Consider the following 18,559-nt stretch of genomic DNA (forward strand, 5'->3'; position numbering starts at 1 on the left):
AACCTAATAATGTTGCCTAGTGGCCAGTTCTAAACAACCCCCTCAGAAGACAACTGTGGTGCAGTAACACTAGGGATTATAACATCCAGTCCTATGTCTGAAATTTGGTGATTTTTTACAGAATATTTTTTATAATTTTCGTCATGTAAATTACCGCACCATTTCAAGACTTGCCCTTTGTTATTGTTCAAATGGGCCTAAAATAAAAAGTCTGTGCTTTGAGCAATATACTAGTGTTTCAAAATATTTCAATTATTTTAAAATTTGATTAAATATAAAAGCAAATATTTTCTAAAATAATCTTTATTACTCAGACTCTTTCCATTTTTCTCACTCTCTCACTGTAACAGCATGACTGGTTAGTTTAATAAGCTTTAGTTCAGCATGTTCTGCCAATTCAAAATCTCTCAACTTTAATTCAGTCATACAATATCCCAGCTGAGGGAACTATGCTCATTTGGACTGAGGTTTTCTCCTTGAACAATAACAAATATACTAGGACATCCAAAATGATTAATCATTTCAGACAATTTGTTCCAGCTGTTTAAGAATCTATCAAGTCCATAATAAAAATTTTATTCCAACGAATGATCCACATAACCTGAGCAAATGTGCTCATTTTAGCTCATTACATGAAAGGCACATGATTGCAAGCTTTCAAATACAGGAAACTTGTATTGAAATACGCTTAAAAGGGATTTCTTATTTTAGACTATGTCAAGGCAAAATTAATATGTTATGGACTACATACTGTAACTTTGACACATTTTGGACAATTGAGATGAAATGAGAGAACAAAAAGCAAACTCATATGGGAATAATTTGCTTGTGATCCAGCTCTTCCAAATTCTCCCAACCCCTCACAAGTGGAGAGTGTTAGTAAGCCACTGTCTGAGTCTGCTGGGGTGGATGATGTTTTACTGTTTTGTTTTTTTTTTTGTTTTTTTTTTTTGTCTGTTGATGTTAATGCCATCATGAAGTGCCATAAGGACTGATCATTTCTATGCTGTATGTGTTGGCTATGATATTGATCTCATATAAAACATGTGGCAAACAATTGTCTCTTGTTGAAAATTGGCAACGGAATGACAATGGAAAATAGTTTGCTTCTGAACATTTTTACTTTGTTTTAAAGTGTAAGAGTGTGTCCCATTTCAGCCAAAAAACTAATGGCAGGTAGTATTGGAAAGAAATTTAACAGCGAATTACATCAGTGTCTGGTCAAAATGACAAAAGAACAAATACTGCCTAGCATAAAAAAATTGAAATTTGAAACTCTACAAATTTGTTAAGTTAATTTTAGAGTCTCATTTAGCATCCTCCTCTTCTCCTAGAAGACAGCTCTCACATTATTGTGTGCTAAATTAGAACTAAACGAAAAACACAAATGTATTCATTTTATTTCATGAAAATAAATTAAAAAGAATATTTGAAGACTTTATATTTATGTTGCAGGACTAAAGTGAAGCTAAGTATGAAAATCATGGCAAATCAACCAATGATCCTTTAGGGTGTTCTTAGTAATGTCTTGATGTGATAATGTTAATAAGTATTCCTTACTGTAGAAGAAAAAGAATGAGGTCATGTACCATTTATTTGTTGATTAAAACTAACAGTACAGACTTAAAAGAGAATTTCTTTACCAAATGTTTAATGATATTAAATTATACATATTTGTAACACTGATGTACTATGAGTATTATGTCTAGCCCATGTCACACATGTGTGCATGAGAGGCAGTCAAGGGGCTCAACTAACAGTAAAGAGCTGACTCAGAAGGTGACAAAGGGTACTAATGTTTCTTCTCCCATCTCTGCAGGTCACAGGAAGGAAAAAACACCTAAACACCAACCGGGTTCCACTTCTGCCTCCGTCCATACCCTCCAACTGACCTCACTTCTGCCTAGTCCTATTGGACTCTTCTCTTCCAACCTCCAGCATATAAAGCCAATCACTTGCCTCCCATAGTCAGTCACAATCTGGACTCAGTCTTAATAGACCATTTTCTTGTAGTGCCTGGAAAAACCTGTTGTTAATATGCGGGATGGAACCCCAAACATTTTTTTTGTGTATGTTGTGTGCTTTTTTCACACACATCAAAATGATCAGAAATCCTGGTAAAAAATGTATCATTATTATGCATTAAGTAAATCTGTCCATGTACATAAACTTAAATAATCTTCCTCTGTCTCATATTAGTTTGAACTCTATGTGTAACTTGCTGCCATCCAAGCATGAACACGGGTGTTAAGAGTTCACATATTTATAAGTTATGATCACAAAGTGCCTATTAACTGTTGTTCAATAGTCTTCTTAAATGAGACCTTACTATACTGATACTTATTCATTTAAAAACAGTTAGAATCAGTAATATTATTAAAATTCTTATTTTGCTAATTTTTTATTAAGATCGTTATTAAAAATGCAATTACAGCATCATTTTTAGAATACAAATAAGCCACAGATAAAACGAAATAATAATTCCCCAGAGAAAAGCATGACATTATCTAATTTTTAACTCTATTACTAAGTTGCACATATATATTCTTCGATATTATTGAAGGAATTAAATAACAACGATTAGGTAGTATTTGAAGTCAGAATCAGTAGAATATTACTGCTTAGTAGACATTCAATTGTAATAACTTAATGATAATAATTAATCGGTCTATTATACTATAATGGAAAAATGAACGTCCAATTTTCTTTAAAGTAAGACAAAATTAAATTCACCTTACAATTTTAAAAGTAAAGGTGCCAAAGTGGTTCTTTAAAGTGACAATACAGGATAACCATTTTTGGTTCCCAAAACATCCGTTTACATAAAGGATTAAGACTGAACCTTTATTTATTTTCATCGGAAACAGGTTCCATAATTTGCCTTGAATATATTATAACAAATGTATTAAATACCAAAAGGTGCATGATTTTAAAAGGACTCTTGCTGCCTGCAATAACGCTGGTTAAGTTCAGGTTTTCTTGATCTGTTAGTATCCTGCTAATTAACCTACTCTACATTAATAATGTCTTTGTAGTCCACATTTTAAGATCTTTTTCAAAGTGCAAAGAACCAACTTCATATACAAAGAGCCCCTCCAAGAGTGAAATACTGCTTTGTCAATCAATGGTGCTATGAAGAAGTTAGATGTGGCAGAAACAAGAATGTTGAGATGGATGCGTAAAGTTACAAAAAATGACAGAATAACAAATGAGACAATCAGAGGTACAACAAAAGTGGGAGAGATATCTAAGAAAGTACAGAAAAGTAGGTTGAGGTGGTACAAGCATGTCATGAAGGTAGACAATGAACATGTGGGCAAAAAGAGTAATGGGAATGGAAGTACAAAGGAAGAGAAAGTGAGGGAGGCCAAAGTGTAGCTGGATGGATAAAGTAAAAGAAGATCTGAATGATAAGGGTTTTACTGGCGAGGAGGTACAGGACCGAGCTGTTGGGAGAATATTGACCAACCACATGGACCCTTCGTAGAAGTGAGAAAAGATGAAGAGGAAGAAGAAGAAGACTATAAATGACATCCATTGTCTTTCAAAATTTCATGTGCAAAGCCAAATAACACAGCTAGTACTAGTAAAGATTGTATGATATGTAGTGGTGAGCACTAACAACTCAGAGCTCCACAGTTCTGGGTTCAAATATTGGCACATACAAATCTGTGTGAAAGTTTCTTTTCTATTTTTTTAATTTATTTCTGCAACCCAAAGATGTGTGTGTTTGGAAAAAAAGCCCCAATAATCAATTATCAAACTTATCAATTTAAAGGTTTTAAGATACTCCCTCCCACATCCATTCCTCTTATGTCATACATGTTTAGTTGCTGATGCTAATTTAGCATTTTTGAAATAATAAACAAAGGCAGAACACATATGGTTCCCTTACAACTTAACACATAACATTTGTTATTAATCAATTAGAGAAATGATTAATTAGTCCTTATCTGTCATTCATAGTTCCACATCCTTGACTGACTTAAATATAAAGTAAGGAAATACTTCCTATGGCTTCAGACAAATGAATTTGATTAATGTATTTTGCTAATTTCTTTCCTATTCAAGTATACAAAATTCTAGGCTTGTTACTTTAAAGTATACAGTATATGTCTTACTTTTAACCTCTTGCAAAGGCATCGGTAGAGATAACAACATTCTGAAACATCTTTATTATAAGCAATGGCTTTCATCATAACAGATTTGAATAGGAAGTCAACATTTCCTATTGCAAATGCCACATTGCAATATAAGCAAGAGTAAGCTCTGTAAAGAGTACACAGTGTGAACCAAAGGTCATAATTAAAAGAATTAAAAGTCAATAAAGTAAAATTATAAAACATGAATATTGATATTGATAAGCATTCTTGATATTGATAAGTGTGTGAAATTCTACAATGATATTTTAATTGGCCTCTGTAATTGATAATGGATGTTTATGTGAGAATGCCCTGTGATGGACACCATGACCACAGTTGGTTCCCATCTTTCTTTCAGTACTTCTGGGTCCATTTGAGAGTTTGTGTTGTGGATTTGTATACTCATGATGCATTTAATCTTTTTTAGTTTTATTCCTCCAATTCACAGTGTCCAGGACGAGGATGAATTAGGTTCTATAGTATAAAAGGCAGAAATGAGCAAAATCTTAAAACCTTAAAATGTGTTTCACTCATAAATGTTGTCATGCATAAGCATCAGAGGATCTCCTTATGGACTCTCTTGAGGTATGAATTAACACGGCCCTTCTGCTTATGTTCCGGGGGAGTAGCCATGGACTCCTCAGTACCTCCCCCGGGACGCTTGGTGGCAGCCTCCCTGGTTGATGATGATGCCTCAGTTTCCCGCAGGGTTTCATGGGAGATGGATTTCTTCCCAACCCTGTGGGGACCTGGGATGGCTGGCAGGGGGCGAGGCAGAGATAGTTAAGCCCAGTTGGTTTTATCAACGGCCCCACACGGGAGTGCAATTGGGAACAGGTGAGCAAGCACCACGAGCACTCCAGGGAGGGCCATAAAAGAAGCCAGCAACCACCACTCAGGGCCAGAATCGGGAGGAAGAGGACGGGGTTGCCTGAGAGGAGTGGTGGTGCCAGCGGAAGGATTGCTATCGGGACAACAAGGTACATTGGGACTGTGTTATACCTGTGGGGTTCACGGGGAAGACGTGCCCCTCAGGGGAAAAGTGTGGACTGTGTTTAAGTGATTGGGACTGTGTATTGCCTGTTGGGTTCACGGGGAAGACATGCTCCACAGGTGAAGAAAAAATAAAAGATTTGTTCCATTTACACGTGCCTCAGTGTGAATCTGTGCCGGGTCGGACGCTTATATAGCGACCTTAATCACACATGCTAGAACGAGAGGGGTTGCTATCACTAATAGTCTTCTCCTTCTCTCCCTGCAGCACCGAGAAACTGCCCAGTGAGAGCACCTAACTCCGCTCCTTCTGGTTCCCTGACCCATAAGAATCCTATTTGCCGGGAAGGAGGTATCATTTTGGCAAGAGTAACCCAACAGACGGAAATCCCAAGAAAACTGACCCTAATCCACAGCTAGAGCAGAACCTTTATTCTGTTGTTTAAAGCCTGAGGGCAAGAGTTATAACACCTAAGGAGTGTATTTTTTTTTTCATTGTTCTTTTAAAATGTGATGTTTGCACCCCATATTTTCCATGGTTACTTGACATGTATAATTCCAAAAAAACAGTCAAAATTTATGAGTTATGCGTGAATATTTCATTTGTTCATCTACACTTGACATATTTTGATAGTTGTCCAAATTTTGGGGGTCGAGACTCTGGAGACATCTTTAAGTTTAATTATATTAAAAATGCTAAACAAGTAAAATGCAAAATTATGCTGAATTGTCTATTACTGAATATATGACTATGTCGTTTGAATTTTTCAACAAACCTATTAAAGTTTGTTTTTATTATTTTCATTTTATGCATAACTTTTGGTCCATTAGACAGTATTAATTTAAAATAAAGCAGAAGCATTGTTAAAGATTCAAATTTCACTGTCAATAGTGTGACTGCACAGGCTAAAAACCAGATTCAACACAGACATTCATTTCTGGCTTGTTTATTTTTACTATATAAAACATGAAAATGAAGTGATTAGAAAATATTTGATTATTCTGTTAAAAAAATAGCATGACAAGACTTTCAACTCCTTCATTTCTTTATGCACTCAAGTCTCTGCGTGGAGGAACAAGTGATACATCTGCAGTGGTGTTCAATCTAGCAATAAATGGTGAACAAGCTGCTCTTGACAATGCCATTTCTTTGGTTACAATCAGGAAAGCCCTTGAGGCAACCGTTTATAAGAATATTTCTGCTTGCCTAATAACCCAGATTATATTTATGATGTATGATATTTTTAATGGCTGCAGGCTAATAAATATCGATGATTATTACCACATCTTCAAACTTCTATAGGCAATGCTTGTGATGTGTTTTGTATGAAACTGGCTCCAGATGTTGTTTATCTGTAAATAGTTTAATCATTTTCATTAATATATCTTAATGTAATTATGCTATTGCTTGACTCAAAATGTAGACAAAAATGCATTCAAATAATGTAAATGGAGTTCTGTATGTTCACAGCATAAATACAAGTAGAAAAAGAAAGTATGTTTGTTCAACAGCAGTTAGTTCTCATGTAGATAAAAAAATACTATATAAACATTATGTCTGTGAAAATAATTCTGCATTAATCTGAATTTAAACACAATGTTTGGTTAATAAATGATAAAGATGTTGTGGCATTCATTTACTCTTTTATAGCCAGGTTAGAATATTTGCGTAAAATGTGCATTTTCAGCATATTTCAGGGGTTAAATTCAAGCTTGAAACTCCAAATTGGTGTTCAGGCAACTGAAGCCAATGGAACATGCAAGGCCCTACATGTTCCGTGAAGTCTTAAGTCATATACTTTCCCCCATGTCCCTATCCTAAAGCCTAATGTTTGGGAACTGAGACAATTTTCACTGTTAAATAAATATCAGGAGGGTCAGTCTCACAGAGGTGAAACACACAGACTTCTTAAACATTCTGCAACACAATTTAATTACTTACTACATTTATATGTGTTTCCTCTGGGGTCTCTCATTTTATTTCATGTCAAAAGAGTTTCAAATGGAAAATGCTATAAAAGCTTTATTTAAATTTTTTATAACCACTGGTGTGGAAAGTTCATTGATCAAGCATTCCATGCCATAGTGTAATCATATTTTTTAAAAGCTGACATATCTTACTCTAAACATGTTAAGGTGCTGTCATTTCCGAGTGCTAAAACAGCCAGTTACTTTCAGCATTTTATATAGTTTCAGTGGATCAAATCATTTCAGAGATTCAAAATGGAAGGGTGAGGTGTTGATGTTGATGTAGGCATGTGTTTCATTTACTTTTATCGAGTCATTTTTCATTATCGAGTCAAGTTTCATTAGTTGCCAGTTTTTATGGGTTGCCATTTCATTCTTAACAGTGCATACTCTTTATTTTCAAATACAAACATGGCATGCTGAAATGCATACACTTTGTACTTTAACACCCTCTATTATGAAATGCATTACCCAGTATATTGAGATTTTGTCCAATACACTAAACGTATATTAACAGTGGAGTCTAGATGAGCATTGTCATGCTTAATATTACTTAAATTTGCTAGGTATAGACAATTAAGAAACAGTTGAAAAATAGAAGAGTTGCAGAAATTTGTGGGTAATGTCATGTCATTTTGTAACTCAGTTAATCCAGACCTGGATGTGTGGGGTTCTGGGGCTGAAGTCTGTCCCAGCCTGGACAGAGCGCAAGGTAGGAACAAACCATCTCAGTGCGAACACACACACAACCACACAAAACACACACTAGGGCCAATCTAGCATCACACATTGGGAAGAAATTGGAGTACCCAGAGGAAACCCACAGAGACATGAGACACAAACATTTGTGTGTAATGTGCCGTTCTAAACCTCATCATGATGAAGAATGAATGTACTGTTAAGAATGAGGTATGTCCTAAACAGTACCTCATTAGTTTTTTCTTAATTTTTTGTGAACTGTTTGATAGTGTCGTTATGACGTTGTTTACTCTGTATTTCTAAACATATTTCTTCTATTGCATGTCCTTCATGCTTTTTGTTTGCTTACTGGTTACTCCGTATTTATGTTTCAGGTATATTCTTCTACATTTTTTAAAACTTTTAATTTAATGTATCGTTTTTTTTTTTTAAATTCACTCACTGTGATTATTGTTTGTCTAGAGTAGGGGTCTCCAACTCCAGTCCTGGAGCCTCATGCATAACGGTGTGCATAGAATTCACACTATAACATGACGTATGGACAAAAGTGGAAATGTTCGTACGCACAAAAAAATCCAGATGCATAAATCTATGCATACGCCAACTTCCATGTTCTTCCGCTACATAAATCCCAGTCAGTGTGAAAAGTAACACATGTGCACGCACCTGCTGTACTGCCCCAACTCCTCCCAGAATTATGCCTCTTTGATTATGCAAATCAATATAAATAGCCCTTAAGCTCAGCCTTCTGTGAAAAGATAATGGCAAAAGCATGGGGGAAAATAGAAGAATTCCAGCGAATACCAAGTGAAGGCAAGGAAAACCTTACTATTTGTTGGTTTAAACAGTGATATAATCAACAAAAGGAAGTTGATTGAGTGACAGAGTGTTGGAGAAACTCGAAAGCTCAAGTTCACAAAGATGCACAGCGCCCAAAATAAAAAAGAAGCGGTCAGATATCAAAGTCACCGTGAAAAGGCGAGTCATAGCCCACCGTCTGAGTGTCATATGAAAGCTTATTAGGGTACAGAGAAAAGAAAAAAAAATAGGGACACAGTGAGAAAAAAGCTTGAAATACCAACTTTTATCTCGAAATTTCCACTTCAATCAGGTAGTTTATTTTGTCATTAAAATAGAACATCATAAACTTCATCTTTAAATCGTTTAATTTACTAGTTTCTCAAATACCATCGTAACTAAAGTAGCATGTTAAATGCTTTGTACTGTATGTGTTCTTCTATGTGCTCTATGTGTGTGAATCACTACATGCTTCTTTAATGGGCTTTCTCTTCCTCCGACAGGACACAGAATCCATTACATTCATGATATTACAGCTCTCTAAATAATTTAAATACTGAGATGTATACTTGATAAAATTTTCATGATGATAGAAATTATAGCATGTTATTAAACATGGGAACACGGTGGGGCAGTTATTCGTGACAAGCTGGCGCCCTCTCTAGAGATTGTTTCTACCTCCCGCAAGATGCTTGCTGTGCCGTGCGTGACCTTCGATGAAATAATTTATTGCAGCAGTACTGTCTCTTTCAAACGTACTAACCCCCAATTCCTGTCCTTCCTTTTCTTTCTCCAAGTAACCAATCGCCACACAATCAGCTCTGTAATAGATGTTAAGCCATCTGTAAGCTTAGAACGCCGATTCTTCAAAACTTTTAAGGAACATTAAAATATCTTCATAGTGTATGTTTAATTATTCTATCCATCTATCTTTCCAGTGTCGCACCATGCATTATGCATGAGGCCCCAGGACTGGAGTTGGAGACCCCTGATCTAGAGACTAATGAAAATGTATTGTGCCAAAACCTTCACATAACCTTTGCTCTAAATAAATACTTTTATATAATATTTACATGTATAATTACATTTTTAATTACTTTATATAACCTTGCCTCTAAAATTTTTTTTACTTCAATAGAGATTTAATAAACCTATTGTCAGTATTTACCATTAAATTTGGTTACAACAAAAAGGTATTTTTTCCCCAATTTGATAAAAAAATATATAATATTTTGCGTTGAGACTGTTCATAAACACCAGTTTTAGTGTAACAGGGTCTCAAGTCTTGTTTAAAGAGAACTTCGCATTGTGGCTAATTTCAGATATGGTGTCCTAATTTAATGAACTAGGTATAAAATTTAATTAATGATTTTATATTAGCAGTGAACTATAAATAAGAAACATTCTTATACAAGATACTAATTACAAATTTGCCTTTTCAATGTATAAATATTTAAATAAAGTGTATAGTTAATTTCTTCCTTTCCTCCTTTTTTGTTTGGTACTATGAAGTGTGTTGCTGCTTGAAGAGTGAGTTCCCCATCTGTAACATTAAAAAGTATCACTTTCATAAATTGGCATACATAAATTGCAGTATAGACTGTTGGTGAAGCTAAAGGACTCCACATCACCCCAAACATAGGTGTCCTGCAGGGTTGTGTCTATAGTACCACTTTTTTATTTATTGTATACTAACGAATACATTTCAGAAATTTAATTTCATTAATGAATTTACTTCTGAACACAGAAGGTGCATGTAGAAACAGCTAAAATTAACAAATCGTGTAGGTTACATAACCTGAAACTAAATATCAATGTTGATGGATTTAAGGCAAGAGACCTTAATAAATCAGTGCCAAAGTTGCAGGGTTGGTGCAGGACTCCATGCTTCCAGCTCCCACCATTTCCATTTGTCTATCAGGTAAGGTCAGCCCATCCATTATGGTAACCTCACCACAGCCTGTTCATTATGAAACAGTTTGTTAAGTTTCAAGTGTTACAGAAAGTAATGGACTTTCTATAAATAACTAGCAAAAAAAGGTTTTGAACTACTTCATCACTCGGTGTCATAACACAACATAAGCTATTGAGTAACTAGAGAGAGTGGTGTTTTGAGATTCTAGAATCCTAGGATGCCATCTGTCTCCGATGGTCTCACTCAGATCTTCCACACTACAATGTAAAGCTTTCATATAGATAATCTGACCCATTGCACCCTGCCAGTCCTGTGCTCACTCTCGTACTGAATGTTAAACTGCTGAGGTCTATCAAGACAAATTCCACCAGCTTTTATTACAATACTTAACTCTTCGCAAGTTGAATCACCTTAATGTGTTGACTCTTTTATATCTATTGGTGAAAATGTCTCACTATTCAGTTTATCTGGAGGCTGGTGGAGAATGATTATTACTGTTATTCTTTTGTTGCAAATTGATTTATTTTGTTTCAGCTTCATCAAATCAAATACCATGCAACTACTGTTATGGTAATAAAGTATTGCAAATTAAATATCTCCATACTCACACTACATAACATATACAAACGTGGCCTACTTGCTTTCACCTCCATCTTTCTTTTTTATTTTATAACTCTGGCTATTTGTATATGTTTACTGTTTTCCCAAGCTGAATACTTTTATTCTTTTGTTTGCAATACATACAGTAATGCATCCTTCAAATCCTCCTAATTACCTTGATAGAGCAGCATGATCTTTTTCTGGGCGATTTAGAGATGAGCTATTGTAAAACATTTTTCTTTCATCCAAAAATCCATATCACTAATGTACTTTCTTTCAGCTCATGTAGAAACTATAATTTCGTGACAAGTAACTATTTTCAAATCAGAAAAGTGTTTTTTAGGTACAGTCACAGGCAGGATTCTCTTATATTTCAGGTGGAAATTTCCAGAACCAGTGACAATCTGTCACTGACATAACTGCTTCTGTAACCTGATTCACCTCAAGTTCTCTGCAGCAAGAGCTAATAAATCCTGTTTCAACACTTGTGAACATTCTGAAAAGCCTGTGTTAGCCATTCACTCTTTGCTTGACTTCTCCATTTAAGGTAGTACTTTCTACTGGTGATCAATGAGTGAAACTGGAATAAAGGATTTTTTATTTTTCAGTTTTTCCTTTTTTTTTATCTCTCTTGCTCTAATTTTCTTTTTGTCCTCTACTTTTAAAGAAGATGCAGATGTATTTTATGTGTTTAGAAAAAAAAATCCTGATTATCATTCATTCCTCTTAGATTTAATAATAAGAGCTGTGAATGGTGATGAGCCTCATTTATATTTACTGCCATTTATTTAAACTAAACATTAAACTAAACATTTATCTAGTATTTACCTTTTCTTTAATTTTTGCTTTCATTTAATTTAAGTTAATCAAGCTTATTCCTGTCAAATTAAAGCCCTCCAATTACTTCTAAAATAAGGTGTATGCAGCTGAAATATTTATGAAAATTTCTAGAATTAAACAGATTAGATTTCTAGTTCATAATATGTCACTGAAGTCTGCAGTGTTTCAAGTACATTTTATTTTAATGGCAATGAAAAATATCTAAATTCTTCCATCGAGCAGATTGTATAAATGTTTTTAAAGATTTTTTGACTATAAATAAAAATTCTTTGTATGACTACATTCATACTGACTTATTGAGAAAGCAGCTATTAATTTTTAGTCATTTAATTTTGATGTATGATATATTTTTAACATTTAGACTTGTTTAAGACTTGGGAAACAAAATATCAAAGGCCAAACTTGACTTCTAGAAATGATAAAATATAATGTGTTATAAACTATACAGCATCAAGCTGCTGTGTTAGAGGTTTACGATTTATTGTAGTTTAGCATTTGTCAGCCTTTCTGCAAAGCAAGGCATACAGACCGTTAATTTGCAAACTAGCATTTTCTTGATTTATATGGATTCTGAATTACCACAGACCCTCACACCTCTAAGCAGTGTGCTCCAGGGCGTTGTACAAACTAGAGGTGAGACGACCCATTTTTCATTTGGTTTCAATAATCAAAGAACATGCAGAAGTTGTACAAGCCGATTATTTATTCAAGAAATATCACAATTTCAGGAAGCCCAAGTAATGATTCACTCTGTGATATTTACAGTTAAAAAGACTAATTGTATCTGACTCTTGATCTGGCTACCCTAACCTGAATTTAATGAGTTCAAAAATGGATAGAACAATGTCTAAAATACTGTAATTAGCTAGGCTATGTACTAGCACATACTAACCTAAACCTCAGAGTCAATTGATTCTTAAAATGCTATTGAAATTGGTTGGTTGAGAGGCAGGCACAAGATTCTGTACACAAATCTTTACAAAAATAAAATTAGAAATACTTAAGCTTTGATAAACTTAACGACTAAATGAACACTGTTAGGTAAATATTTTTGAAAGGATTAATCACTATAAATGACTGAGTATAGTAGCAGTCACAGCTTGACAAATATAAAGCTTAATAGAGAGACTAAAATGGTGAAGGAGGAAAAGGCTAAAAGAAGAGAGATAGGTACACAGTGTTGGTCTGAAATGAGAGAAGAGGCCAGAATTGGTATTGGGCAGTGAAACAGTAGCTAGGCCCACCCAGTAATGAAGGATTCACTTGCTTTTCCAAATATAAATATTAAATTTAGCTGCTATTGTCGAGGTGATATTTAAAGTTAATGCTGATAATGAACTGTAGAGCTGTTGTTAGCTTTGAATGCGCATATAGCAATTTATGAAGCTATGATGAATCAAACCTCAAGTAGAAAGTAATTCCGCATAAAAAAGACCTAAGATCTTTATTTCTTCATCTATTAAAAATGAAACCTGACCATCTGCTGAAACACAGCATCTTCAGACAAAATCTGTAAAAATGACGGGCAAAAAAGAATTAGTCCTTTCATCAGCTCTGTCTGTGATCTATGCTGATACAATTTTAAAAAAATATGAAATTCCAAAAACCATGCTGTTTCCAATGTTATTATTTAATACAGTACAGCAAAAGAGCAGGTTCTTCCCTAAAGTACACGCCGTGTAGGTAAGCTGCACTAATGAATGTAAACTTCAAGCCTTGCAGAAGTAACTTCTTTCTTAAACAGGGATTTCCTCCATCTCTAATTTGTTTTGTCAAATGGTAGTCCTTAACATTTTTTCCCTTCAGTTATAGTTGGTGTGTTATTATAAAAAAAATCCCTGGACAAATAATTTATTATGTTTATGTTACATTTTTAATTGAATCAAATCTACTGTATTAATTAAATGACACTGTTTGATTCACCAAGCATGTAGTAAAACTTTTTTACTTTTTACTTAATAGTTTTGTGTTTCACATTGGAAACTGTCTATATAACATATGACAATTTGAAATCTACTAAATATGACTCAAGGTCATAAAGGGGCCAGAGTCTGTACAGACAGCATCGAGCCTTGCCCTGGATCTGCTGCTAGTCCACTGCATGGTGCACATACTCAGATTCTGACATTTTTATGAACCTTTTTTTATTTGAATTCAAATTATAGGAAGAGGATAACAAATTAAAAAAAAAAAAAAAATATATATATATATATATATATATATATATATATATATATATATATATATATATATATATATTTGTATTCAGTATAAATTTAAAACTAGTGCCAACCACATCCCAGAACTAAAATGAGAACTGAGTAAAATTAAATTTATAACACATTCAGGTCACTGAAGTCTACATACGGCTGAGCAAAAGAAAACTGGTAAATTGTAATCAAACTGAATCATGGGCCCGCTTGTCATCCATGACTATATCATGGAAATAGTGTTTTTCCATGTACTGATAGTTTGAGCCGTTTCTCCATTGATCCATATGGCTTACTGTTCTAGCAGAATAAAGTTGAACAAAGAGGACTTATAGACAGAGAAAGTAACAAGGTCAGGGTTCTTCTAGTGGGAAGCTGTAAGAACTTTGGCTGCGAAGAACAACAACAGCAGGACAGTCCCAGAATGTGTGAACAAAAATGCCCTGTAATTTATGGGAGCACAGGTGACAAAGTGGATCAGGAACCAAAACCATCAGGAAACACTTTCTAGGGTAATGATAAACTCTATGGACAATGTTATATTGGTTGTGTTGATGATTATTATTTCTAGAGGAATTTTTTATGTTTTTAAAAATTATGTTCCAACACAATGGTGCTGACAGGGATAGATCAGTGATCTATTTCTGACTGACTGGGGCAGGTGTAATTATGAAATTACAAAGGTAGGTGTACAAAAAGGAAATGCATTTAGTGGAAAACAAAGACAAGAAGTAAATAATGGATGGTTGGGAAAAAAGGCAGAAAAATGTATTCCACATGTCCTGAGAACAGATTTAATCTGTAAATAGAAAAAGAGAAAGAAAGAAGGGATTGTATATTTGTCTTTTATAAACTAGGAAGAGGCAAGTCCAGTTCCATCAAACAAATTGCTGAATGTACTGATACCGCGTGAAGCCCAAGTTGGATAGGAGATGGGTTGCCCATCAATGTTTAGAGAGCTATTGTGAAGCAGTGCAGTGCCAACATGGAATGCAGCCAAGGTGCTTTACTACCTAGTGCCACACACACAAAATTTAATTTATAAGAGTATTATATTAATCTATTCTCTTTTTTGTTTTAAATCTGATAAATGGTAACTGCTGCAGAGTGTGAGGGGAGACAAGGTTTGTTTCTATAGGTAGACAGGACTAAGGGGAAAGTGGAGGGTTTAACTGGAGGGAGATCAGACATAGGACAAATACCCAATGGTACAGTTCAAAATCAGGAAGAAAAATGCCTCCAATAATCTGGTTTAAATCAAAATGGGGTGTTTGATAGCAGGTCTTTTACCAATCCATCAAAAAGAGCTAATGACTGATCTGACCTGGTACCAAAAGGAGGAAGGTAGTGGAAAAAGGGAGCATTGAACTAACAAAATTTAAACAAGAATATTAATTCTAATGATTGCCAAACTTGATTGAAAGGAGAAAGAGAGAGAGAGAGAGATAAAAAGAGAGAGGGTTTATTCTAGGACAGCATTGACTGTTTTACTTCATTAAACAAGGTGTGGAAATTTGACAGCACAATATCAGTAATGGACGGGGTAATGTCAATTAATAAATATTTAAAAGAGTTAAAAACAGTAATAAAGGAAGGAAAAGAGAGAGACTGACAAGCCCAGTTTATAAGCAGCAGTGCAGATTTTCTCCAGTTAATTTAATAGCCCGATAAGGATTTATGTGTGAAAGAATGCTAATATGTGGGGTATATCAGAAGGAGCGTTTTCTAAAAATAGAAGAATGTCCTCAGCGTATAAGGATACTTTATGGCTGTATTTTGAACTTGAACAGGCATAAAGGTATCTAATGCACATATAGCAACGGCTAGAGGTTTCAGCTACATAATAAAAAGCAGCAAAGATAATAGACATCTCTGCCTAGTGCCCCTGTATACACAAAAAAGCTGTGACAAATCTGAGTTTGTTAAAACTGAAGCAGAAGGACAAGCATACAACGATTTGATCGTGTCAATAAGTATAGTATTAAACCCCATTTCACTCAGAACTCTCCACAAAAATTACCAATCCATACTACTAGCAGCCTTTTCTGCGGCAAGTGAAAAGAGCGCTCCAGGGGCTAAGAACGAAGGAATCGTGTTTAAAATATGCAAAAGCCAGTGCATGCTGTTAGCTACATAACGAGACGCCATGGAGCCGGTCTAGTCAGAGTGAATCAGTTCTGGAATTACAGATTTGAGACAGTGAGACAAAACTTTAGCTAATATCTTAGAGTCTGAATTGATGAATGATAACGGAATGTAACTGGAACACAGTGTGGGATCTTTACACTTGTTGAGAAGGAGTGATATAATGGAGGAGTTTATATTAGAGTGTAAGTTAGAGGACGAGAGAGCTGTGTTGATCATTTGAAACAGTGAGCTGGATACAAGTGGCCAAAATGCAGAATATAATTATTGCTGAATGTCTGGACCAGGACCTTGGTTTTTTGTAAATGAATTTAAGGCAGATTTAATTTCTTTAGCTGAAACTGGCCTCCAAACAGGCAGCATCATTTTGTGTGTTTGATGAATTTTAAACTCTGTACGCCGTATTTAACTTGGCTCTGTTTTGCATTATTGTTAGCATGAATACAAGATTTGAAATACATGGGCAGACTTTTCTCAAGATCATCAATATTCTTACATGCCAGGCAAGCTAAACTGGATGCATAAGCAATGGTCAGGTCTCTGATATGCCCCTTAATAGCCAGCCAAACATAATGTTGGATCCTGAATAGAATCTTTGTTCAAAGCTATAAACACCTTAGGTTTAGCAGAGGTCTGTTTGATTAAATCTGCATTTTGCAAAAGAGAAGTGTTAAAACACCAATGAGGGGACTTGGAAGACCTAAGGGTTAGAAAAAAGGCAAAGATTAGCTCACCAGTGGTCAGACAAAGAAGATGAGGTTAAAAAATATTAATCGTGCAGGCGGCAAGAGGTTTTGAAATTAGATAAATAAATAAATAATCTTTTCTGGAAAAAGATTGAAACGAGGAGAAAAAAAGGAAAATCCTTTTGCAGAAAGATTTAATAACCTAAAAGAGTCTACAAGGTTACGTCCATAGTAACTGATTTATCAAGCAGGGGGGTCAATAAATGCATTCGCATCAATACCAATGATTAGTTGGAATTCAGAAAAAGAAGGGGTGCATTTAGTAGTATCAGTGAAAAATGTATTATTATATGGACTCGGGGCATAGACTAACACATAGGCAAGTTTCCTTCCACCGATCTCCATCAAAGCATAACAAAACCTGCCTTCCAGATCACCTCCAGGACCAAGAAATCTAGGGTGCAAAGCATGATGAGCTAGAACCAAAGCTCCACATTTTTTTTTACTTCATGTATAGGAGGATGCAGCCACACAGTAGTGATTGAAGGAAACATCCTGTTCCTCCTTGCTCAAAGGAGCAGATACCAGTCCTGCTGATGGGTTAAGGACCTTCTACGGCCCTGTCCAGCTCTCCTAGAGTAATACCTGTCTCCTGGAATCTCCTCTATTCCCTTGAGACTGTGCTGGGAGACACAGCAATCCTTCTGGCAATGACACATATTGATGTACCATCCTGGAGAAGTTGGACTAATTGTGCAACCTCTGTAGCATCCAGGTATCACCTCATGCTACCAGTAGTGACACTGACCGTAGCCAAAAGCAAAACTAGTGAAAAAACAGTCAGAAAAGGTGAGGAGGGAAAAATGTCAGTGGCCTCCACCTGTTAAACCATTCCTGTTTTGGGGGTCGTCTCATTGTTGCCCCTCTACTGCACCTGTTGTTAATTTCATTATCACCAAAGCAGCTGAAACTGATAAACAACCCCCTCTGCTAACTTAACTGACGAGCTCAATATCCCAGAAGTTTCATTGACTTGATGCACTCTTGATTAAAAAGTGTTCCTTTAATTGTTTTGAGCAGTATATATACAGACAAACATGTTTGCATATACAACTACAAATACGTACATGAACGAACAAATATATAGCCATTACAAATAACCATTCCAGATTAATATGCAGGAAAACAGTATGTTATGCTATTGACGTGAAATAGTCAAAGCGACCAAGTACAAGTAGAAGCAAAAGAGTCAAGGGCATTAAGCACTTGCTGAGGGTAAGTGAACAGCTGCTGCCCCCCTGGAAAGAAAATTTGATGCATGTCTGGATAAATCAGAAAAGTGGAGCGACCAATATGATCACCAGTGACATGGCCTTGTGTGATTGTGCGGTGTGGATCAAGCAAAAAAGTAAATCTTGCAACCTTAGTAGGTTACTATTTTGATTTTTGCGTTTCTCTTTCAGAATATATATTAAGTGTGGGATTGGCTGGGAGATCTGTGCTGGGACCAGAAGTTGAGTTAGGTAGTCTTTTCTTCTGTGGATCTGTAAAGGAAGGAAAAAA

Source organism: Erpetoichthys calabaricus, chromosome 5 (assembly GCF_900747795.2).
Source record: "Erpetoichthys calabaricus chromosome 5, fErpCal1.3, whole genome shotgun sequence".
NCBI lineage: Eukaryota > Metazoa > Chordata > Cladistia > Polypteriformes > Polypteridae > Erpetoichthys > Erpetoichthys calabaricus.